The sequence below is a fragment of the Trachymyrmex septentrionalis genome, unplaced genomic scaffold (assembly GCF_001594115.1).
Source record: "Trachymyrmex septentrionalis isolate Tsep2-gDNA-1 unplaced genomic scaffold, Tsep1.0 scaffold23, whole genome shotgun sequence".
Classification (NCBI taxonomy): domain Eukaryota; kingdom Metazoa; phylum Arthropoda; class Insecta; order Hymenoptera; family Formicidae; genus Trachymyrmex; species Trachymyrmex septentrionalis.
The window spans coordinates 11,667-20,981 of record NW_017305386.1 but is presented as its reverse complement, the minus strand read 5'-3'; the positions used below and the strand labels follow the sequence as shown (position 1 = coordinate 20,981).

Here is a 9,315-nt window from a genome sequence, read left to right as displayed (position 1 = left end):
TATATATATATATATATAATTACACATATAATTTTACATAACTATTGTATATATGAAAACATTTTTTCCCGAGATTTTTGCTAATTGTAAGTTTTAATATTGTTATGTCCGTATAAGAATATAGAAAATAGTGATCGAAACGGCGTCATATGTGCGAGCGGGAGTAGAAGAAGGTAGAGATTGATTGGAGAATATTTTCTTAGATAAGGGAGGTACGATCAGTCCAAGGTGCGTCTCAGAACGAGTGATAAACCAAAAAATAGCCCATACTCAAATTCTCAACTAGGACTCGAATTAATAGATTTTTAGAGAGAAAAATAATTTGTTAGTTCATTTGATTGGCAAAAGAAAAATGGTAAAAATGAATTATTATTATTGATAGTTTATATACTTGAGTAATTTAAATTATTAATGAATTTATATTTAATGAGTAACATGATTTAAGAAGAGTTTTGAGAGATATTATTATTTATTTAATTTATTAGTTACCGTATGTGACGAAAGAAAAATACTAAAGACGAATTGAATCAATATTAATAAATTATAATTAATAAGCAGCGTAAAAAGAATTTCAGAGATTCGAGCAGGTTCATCATTTCATATCGGCTGGAGGTAGGGGAAGTTGTGGAAAGAAAATCACGCACCGTATAGCGTTCCTCAGTTGTTTTATTTACACTTATTTGCCGATTGATAGACGGGAGAGTTTCTAATTATTTACTCGTATGTGTCAGATGCAACGTAAGATAGTTGTCGCAAGTTGGCGCGATTACTCGGAGTCTGTCGCGAGATGGCGCGGTGACGGGAAGACTAGCCTTCGAGAAGAAGCGTAGAGATCATCTTTAATAGTGCGCTGTATAGTTCAATAGAATTAGATTGAAAAATTCCCATTTTGGAAAAAAATTGTAAACCAGCATTTCTCTGCACGAAAATCTTTGGAAAGCTATTAGAAAAGAAATGAATATATTCGAGACTCGAGACTTGTACAGGAAATATGCGAAAAAAAATCAAATAGTTGTAAAAGGCATATTTTTTGTTTATATAACGAAAGATATTGATTGCATGAAAAAAAATTTAGTATGAAAATTGATTTTTGAGATAGGGCACGCAAGCACGAGCCCAATTGCGACAATCTTTCCTCAGGGACGGTCAAACGTAGTGCTGTGCCACGAGTTTGACCGTCGTCTTCATACCTGAAGTGAGCCAAATTGTGGACCAAATTTAAAACAGCCGCCGAAAAGGCTTCGTCAGAAACGGTCGCGGCGTCTCCGATGTTACATTACAGAAGGCTTGTACTCCCACTCCAGGAACAGTTTTTCCAGTTTGAGACCGGACTGCTGTTGCAAGTAGCTCTCGAGCTCCTTATCGTCTCTCTGTGACTCCTCTAGTGCAGCATAGTCCAAAGGTGATCTTAGCTCCTCGATCCTTAACAGTGCGTCCACCACAACATTATCTGCACCCGCTACATGCCGGACATTAGTGGTAAACTGACCAATAAAATCGAGATGGCGGAACTGGCGTGCTTCTCTCAAACACCTTCTGCCAAAACGCAAAAACTAACGGCTTATGATCCGTGTAGACTGCGAATGTCCGCGTTTCCAGTATATGCTGAAAATGTTTAATAGAGAGATAAATAGCTAGAAGCTCTCTATCGAACACGCTGTATTTAGTTTCGACTGGGCTTAGTTTTTTCGAGAAGAACGCTAAGGGTTCCCAGCCTTGTTGTCGCTCCGTTGCTGTAACGCCGCGCCGATGCTATGTTCGAATGCGATGATAAACAGTGCGAATTTGGCATTAATTTTTGGGTGTGCGAGAAGGACAGCTTGCGCCAAGTTTTTTTTTGATGTTTCGAATGTCTGCTCGACCTGGAGCGTCCACGATACCGGCGTCCTTTCTTTGCTGTTTCCGTGCAGAAGGTCGTTAAGCAGCGCCAATGTCTCTGCAGCTCTCGGCAAGAAGCGCTTATAAAAATTAATTATGTCAAGATACTTCTTTAAATACTTTGCTGTCTCCTTTTCTATAATCACGTATTGCCTGGACTTGCGCTGCCAGCGGACGAATTCCTTCACTGTTTACAAGGTAATCCAGGAATTCGACCTCCGGTTGGCCAAATACGCATTTCGCGGGATTAATAATCATCCCATACTCTCGCAGCCTCTAGAAAACTCTTTATAGATGCTCCCGGTGTTCTTTCGCTGACGCTGATATCGCTGACGAGGATATCGTCAATGTGTACATAACAGAAGTCAAAATTACGCAGAACCTCGTCGATAAACCGCTGGAAGGTCTGTATCGCAGTCCTTAAACCGAACAACATGTATCGAAATTTGTACATGCCAAACAACGTGGTAATGACTGTTTTTGGAATGTCCTCCTCTGCTACGGGAATCTGGTGGTGCGCTCGAACAAGAGCAAAGGTCATAAAGATCATCTTCCTTTGCAATCATCTTCATTTGCAATGCTTGAGCAAAATCTTCGATGTTGTACGGGGTAACGATCCGAGACAGTACGCGCGTTCAATGCCTTATAGTTCCAGCAAGGTCGCTATTCCTCGCTTTTCTTCGGCACTAAATATAAGGGCGACGACCAGCATCCTTGAAAGGGCCGCGCGATTCCAGCCTTTACCATCTTCCGAAATTCGCACTTCGTGGCCGCTAGATGATCCGGTACGAATTTACGCGGTTGCATATCACTAGTGGTGATCCTCGATATAATGCCGCGCCGCACTCGGCTGTCCCTTAGGTTTCGTAATTTCCAGGTATTGCGCTAGCAATACATGATATAGCGCCGCGATCGTCTTGATACTTAGTGTATCGCATCGTACGCAGCGCCCGGGAAAGATAAACTTGTTATCTGATCGATAAGGCGAAAGTTCTGTAAATTTACGAAAAGACCATAACGAGACAAGAAATCATCACCAATAATTGGTCTCGACACATCCACTATCACAAACCGCCAGGTAAACGCGCGTCGTCATCCGAAGTTTAAAGTCATTCTTTCGGTGCCGTATGTATTTATTGTCGAGTTATTCCCAAGAATTCGTAGGTCGATCTCTGATGTAGCCCACGGACCATCTTCCGCGGATCTTCACGCAGAGATCCGCGCCCGTATGTATTAAAAATAAAACTTTCGTCGCTTTGTTCATTATGAAAAAAAACGGCACGTCACATGGCTCGAATCACTCATCGCCATCAACGATTAGCCAATGCATTTCTTTGTTGCTGCGTCGAGCAGAGCGGCTCGCATCGATCCAATTGGGCATTCGGCTCAAAAACCGCCAATGATACCAACAAAACCTGTTTGCTAAATGACCATCGCGAACGTAAACGTGGATGTGAACGCACTCGACGTCGATCATTTTCGCGGTCCCGGCGAGGCCGATCTTCGCCGATCGCCTCGATTAACTTTCGAAGAGCCGTCAACTGCTCCGCTATCTCCTGCTGCATGGTGAATCGTAACTGCACTAACCTTACTTCTAACTTCACTTCGATTGAAGCTGCGTCGCTTGCATATTGCAATGTATGAGCCCATGTAGCTTTAGCAACTTGAAAGCTGGCGCCTGGGTGACCTCCACGATCGCATCTGCGAGTTTATCAACTGAATCCACCGTACGAGTAACTAAATGCGGCTATATGCCGCACTTATTTCATATAAGTAGCCTTACTTATTTCATATAGGTAGGCTCGAAAGGAGCCATGTCCGATTAACACCTGCGTGACCCTATAGGTCAACGTCCCGTGCGACCTAGACACTCATTCCTCCAAACCCTCCCCTAACCCTGTTCTTACGGCCGCTTCTGGTGCGCTTGGTGGGAGCCCTCTCATCACTTCGCCACGGCCCTCCGCTGCTTTTCCTGGTACAAGAAAGCCTTCAATCTCAGCTCTATGGTCCCGTCCTTCTGTATCAGCTCGAGCTTTCTAACAAGATAGAAGAATCTGTGCCTGTCGATCATTATATCGAATGATGCCAACCTGACGAGAATCGCCGCCACCTCATGCGACACCGTTCGGTATGCATGTGCGATTTTGAGTAAGAGGTGACGTTTTAACTTCACTACATCTCGCATGATTATCCTGTCTTGGGCCATGGGTTAAGCCATATACTCAATACTTCATGGACCCTATCGGGATCGTCGCTCCCCCCCCCCCCCCTCCACCCGAAAAATCATATATTTCTTTTTAGAGACATCCTTTTCCATAAAGGCGATAATTTTCGTTTTAAGTGCTATTCTAAATCTCCGGCCCCGATCGTCCTTACAATGCACGTCGCACGTGCTAACTCAGCTTTAACGAGCGTTTTGCCCAGAAATGCTCCGCTTAGATGCACCAGCCGAGATGCACCAGCAATATAGGCAAGGTTGGGTAAGTTAACTTTTTTTTTAACTAAGTTAAATTACAGTTAACAACTGTGAAAATTTAACCGTGTTAAGACACAACTTAAAATTTAACTTAACCTTGAAAATGTAACTTAGTTAAGACACAAGTTAATTTATAATAAAATTTATTGAATTAAAAATAAAGTTAATAAAAAAAAGTAATTGAAAAGTTAAAAATTAAATTTTTTTATTTTTATATTTCATAATTCCAGGATTTCAGTCTTACAAATAACGAAAATGACAAATATTCATTTAGAAAATATATAATAGTCTATATTCTATTTACATGTTTTGTTCATATATTTATAATGTGTACATAGACTGTTAAATATACTATTTGAATATTTTGTTCACATACAGGGAGGAGCATTTAAAACAGGTCATCTGAATAACTCATTTGTTTTTAACAATAGAAGAAAAAGTGTCAAACGAAAGTTGCTTGGTTTCGAGGGACACATAATGTGATGTCAATAATTGTTTTGTAGGCGGAGGCATAAAGGATAGACAAAGGTCAAATCTGTTTTTTTTAATGGAATAATATGTTTTTTTATTTACATTTTGATAGAACATTTTAAGACGAATACAATGACTTATGTATAATTGAAGATCATTTAAGGTTACACAAGGTCAACAATGGAAAATAATTGAATGGAATGGAAAATAAATTCTTTCAAGGCACTCTTTGAATAATTTCGTGTCTTCTCTTCTTGTTGGTATACCGCTAATCGTTCGAGTGTATTACTGTATGTAAATAAACATTGAAGGTTTATTTAAACATAACAAGGTTAGCTGTAGTTGAAAATAAATTGTTTGAAGGTATTTTTTGAATAATTTACTTATTTGCGTACTTACCGTTACAACAAGTATTCAAAATGATGATCCTGAACATCGACGCATTTTATGAAACGTCGACTCAGATAACACTACATGACGAATTTCATTCGGATCAATCGCAACGCAAGCTTTTCTTATATGCTCCTTTATGTCTTCTCTTGTTATAGACATTTCGCTGTACACTTGTTTTAACTTTCCCCACAAATAAAAATCCATAGGTGTTAAATCTGGGGAATGTGCGGCCCATCTGTTATTTTCTGACCAATCCAACGATTTCCAAATTTTCTGTTTAGCAATTCAGTAATAATCCGTGCAGAATGAGCAGGACATCTTGCTAGCATTGATTGTCGTACGACAGTGAAAGATCTTCTAATAATAGTGACAATATTTCTGTTAAAATCTGTGCATATTTGCGATTATTTAATGTTCCAAAATAAGGACCAATTATTTTATCATTAAGAATTCCAACTCAGACGTTTATAGACCAAGGTCTCTGCCTGTTCATTTCTTTCATCCAATGTGGGTTTTCTGATCAATAGTGCATGTTGCGAAGATTTACTTGTCCATTGTTTGTAAATGTAGCTTCGTCAGTAAATAAGATTTTAGTGACAAACATATCATCTTCTTGTAATCTTTGTAGTGCCCATTCACAGAATTGTACATGATTTTGAAAATCATTGCCATGTAATTCTTAATAAAGTAATATATAGAAGGGATGAAATTTGTTGGAATGGAGTATTCGCAGAACACTTCACTAACATCATTTTCAAGCTGTCTTGTACTGATATGTAGACTTAATGCTACAACGGCTAAAATGTTTGTTGAATTTCTGTCAGTTGCTTTCTTGATTTGTTTGCGTTTTATATTATCCATACTTCCTGTTTCTTGAAAAGTTTATATTATGTTTGAAAAAATGAGGGATGCACACGATCGGAAAAATTTTCAAGCATACTGCTTCTCTCATAATTTAGCAACATTCACCATAGACGAAAATCATATCGACTTTTTCCGCTTTCGTATAATGCATTTCGCAAGACACGCACTTTGATCGATAGATGAATTTAAACTGATCAGTAAATATGGATAATGCACTTGAACGATTAGCGATATACCAATAAGAAGAGAAAATACGAAATTATTCGAAAAGTGCCTTAAAGCAATTTATTTTCTATTATATTCAATTATTTTCCATTATTGACCTTGTGTAACCTTGAATGACCTTTAATTATGTCATTGTATTCGTTTTAAAATGCTCTATCAGAAAAAAACATATCATTCCATTAACAAATTTAATGCGTTTTTTAAAATAATTAATTGTAATTAAGAAGACAAGAATATATATAGATATGCGAAATAATAAATAATAAATTGAACTGGAAAAACAAAAGTAAATAATATTTTATTTTTTTAAATTATTTTTTTTTATTAAGATATAATTTTTTTATTACATAAAAAAATAGTTTTTATTTAAGAAAATTTTTTGTTACATATAAAAAATATATTTCTTTTATTTAAAAAAAGAGTTGCAAAACTATTGCAACTGCGTGGTGCAACTTCGTCGCGCGTTCGTAGCTAATATTCTCGTTTGTATAGTCAAGTTGCGTGTGACTTCAAAAGAAACGCGACAGAAATGTGTCTTCACGCAGCCACTCTTAAGGGCAACGCAAAAATATCTCGAAACCGATAGTTGGGCGCCAAGCACGAGTGAGCATGCTACTCTTTCTCAAAAGCATTCGGTATATTCTCTATACAATATTCTAACGAGCTGCGAACGCCAACGGTACTCGTAGCTCAGCCTCGGAAATGGCAAAGGGGGCAGTTCGTGATCGAGGATAGAGAATCGTTTGGGAAAGCGAATGGGCAGCGGCAATAAATCACACAATAATTAGTAACAATAAGGGTAACAAATATATTTGATTAATCTTCGACTTTTGTTCGTACTCGTTGACAAGATCACGGCGACAGTATTCAATTGAAATGCGTTATTTTAGCCTTGCATAGATCCGGATATGCTCCACGCGGTGCGTCAATTACGCTAACTCTCAGCGGCACGAGCTCACGCTATGTAAGAATATTTCTCGCAAATCGAGCGAACAATAGCTCGACATCTTGATAGCCGAGATAGGAGATGGTTACGGTATTATCACGAACACGGCGCGACCTCGTACTCGTCCGCGGAGCTTCCATTTTACAGAAAATCAGAAAGAGATACGCAGATATCACAAAATTTCGATACAATGATGCAACTCGATACGCGACAAGACTGAACAATGATTAGACTTAGGCGTACACGGAAAATAACTCTCCCGAAAAGCTTATAATGAGTCGTCGCGGGAGGCGACACGCTTAGACGCAAATACCACGAAGAACTTAACGCACTATACTTCCGAGTGCGTTTCATACGCTAAATTCGACAATGACAGCGCCTCCCGGACTAGGAAATTGGCGACCTTACACTTTTGTGGCGCTCGTCTCACCGCTCTGACCCTTCGTATGGCACTCGGCTCTCTGTATCTTGGCTCTGGAGATCCTGTATCTTTCCTCAATGCTTCGCCAACGCCGCCATCAGTACCGGGCGCTGATCCTCCCGGAGGCATGTAGAGATCGTTATTTCCGCAAGGGGACTTTATCGCGCCTAATTGGCGCGTGGCCCTGCGGCTCCGCGAATCGCGTGAGCCGAGTCACTCAAGCGTCTCGTGCTCTGGCGAGTGGAATTCAATGGATCTTTTTCGTCTCCACAATGGACACTTCCTAGGATCTCTCTTTTGCGGGAGACTCGTATTTCGATGCCGGCTTCCGGTCGTCGACGCTTTCGACTCCTCAGGGGTCTCCATAGCTCCATCGTGGGGCTCTCGCCGATACTGGGGCGTAGAGAGGGCCATCCCCGGCTGCGATCATGCGTTTGTAATGTGCGATGAAACATGTCTCAAACCAAAAGCAAAAAATATTGAAATGTGGAGCGATATCACCTACGTGCTACCCATTTAGTAGGATGCTGAGCGCCCCGGCCAATCCGTTCTCCTTCTCTGACTCTCAATCCTGACCATCTTCTCTGTTCCTCTATAGTTCGGTGAGCCGACGTAAAATTTACAAGATCGCAAGGGAGTCGTCAATTATCCTGTAACTCGCGATACGATGACGCACGAAAAAACGATAACCCGATGCAGAAAATCGGCGAGACGCATAAACAAAACGATACAAACGCGAAATACACAAAATGACGCTAGGAGAATGCCCAGATACGTCCGCCTTCTAAAAAAGTAGAAGAACCCAGGACGCCAGAACTGCACCATTTGGTCGGGTCTTACGACCCTTGTGACGGATGGAAAACGTCACGCCACACTACACAAATTCTTTTTTTAATTCTAAAAGCAAGAAATAATCAAAAAACTTCAAATCAAAGAAATTCAGTCGATGTCAATTAAGTAACGAATAAATAATAATTTCACTCATTTGTGATGTCACAGTGACAAATTTTGCGTAAATGTTATATATGCATTTCATCTCAGTACATAATTGTTATATGTCAATCCTATCGCCGTTTCATATTTAAATCATATCATTGTTATATAACTACTATAGATAAAATGGGACGACAAATTTGAGAACATCCTTCACAATTTCATGTAACTTTTGACATCACTGTTATGATAAAAACAATTAAGATTATGTATGAGTTACGAGTTTGAGATGTATTTGTGTTTGCTGGGATGTACATTCTATCTCAGAAAGTTTTCTACCTAAATATTTCTAATATATAAGGTTTAGTAAAAAGAAATCTATTATTTTTGCATTAAATTGAAGGCTTTATTTAGCATAGTTAGAATGATCCGATTTAGGTCAAATATGCACCGTTTTGTTCGATAACTTGTTGCCATTTTAAAGGTAATTTCATTATGCCTCTCTCATAGAAACCCTCGTCCCTATTAGCAAAAAACTGGGACAATCGATTTTCACAAGCTTCTCTTGAGGCGAATTTTTCACCAGCAAAATCATTCGCCATAGACAGGAACAGGTGGTAATCACTTGGTGCCAGGTCCGGACTATAAGGTGGATGCATAAGAACCTCGCAACCAAGCTCCCGGAGCTTCTGGCGAGTCACTATCGAT

At 39.6% G+C, this 9,315-nt stretch overlaps 1 protein-coding gene across 1 annotated transcript in view; it reads left to right on the top strand.

Annotated features, from left to right (window-relative positions):
- Positions 1-9,315, top strand: part of LOC108748526 (lipase member H-A-like) — a 13,382-nt gene that overhangs the window by 1,182 nt on the left and 2,885 nt on the right. The gene's annotated exons all lie outside the window — the stretch shown is intronic.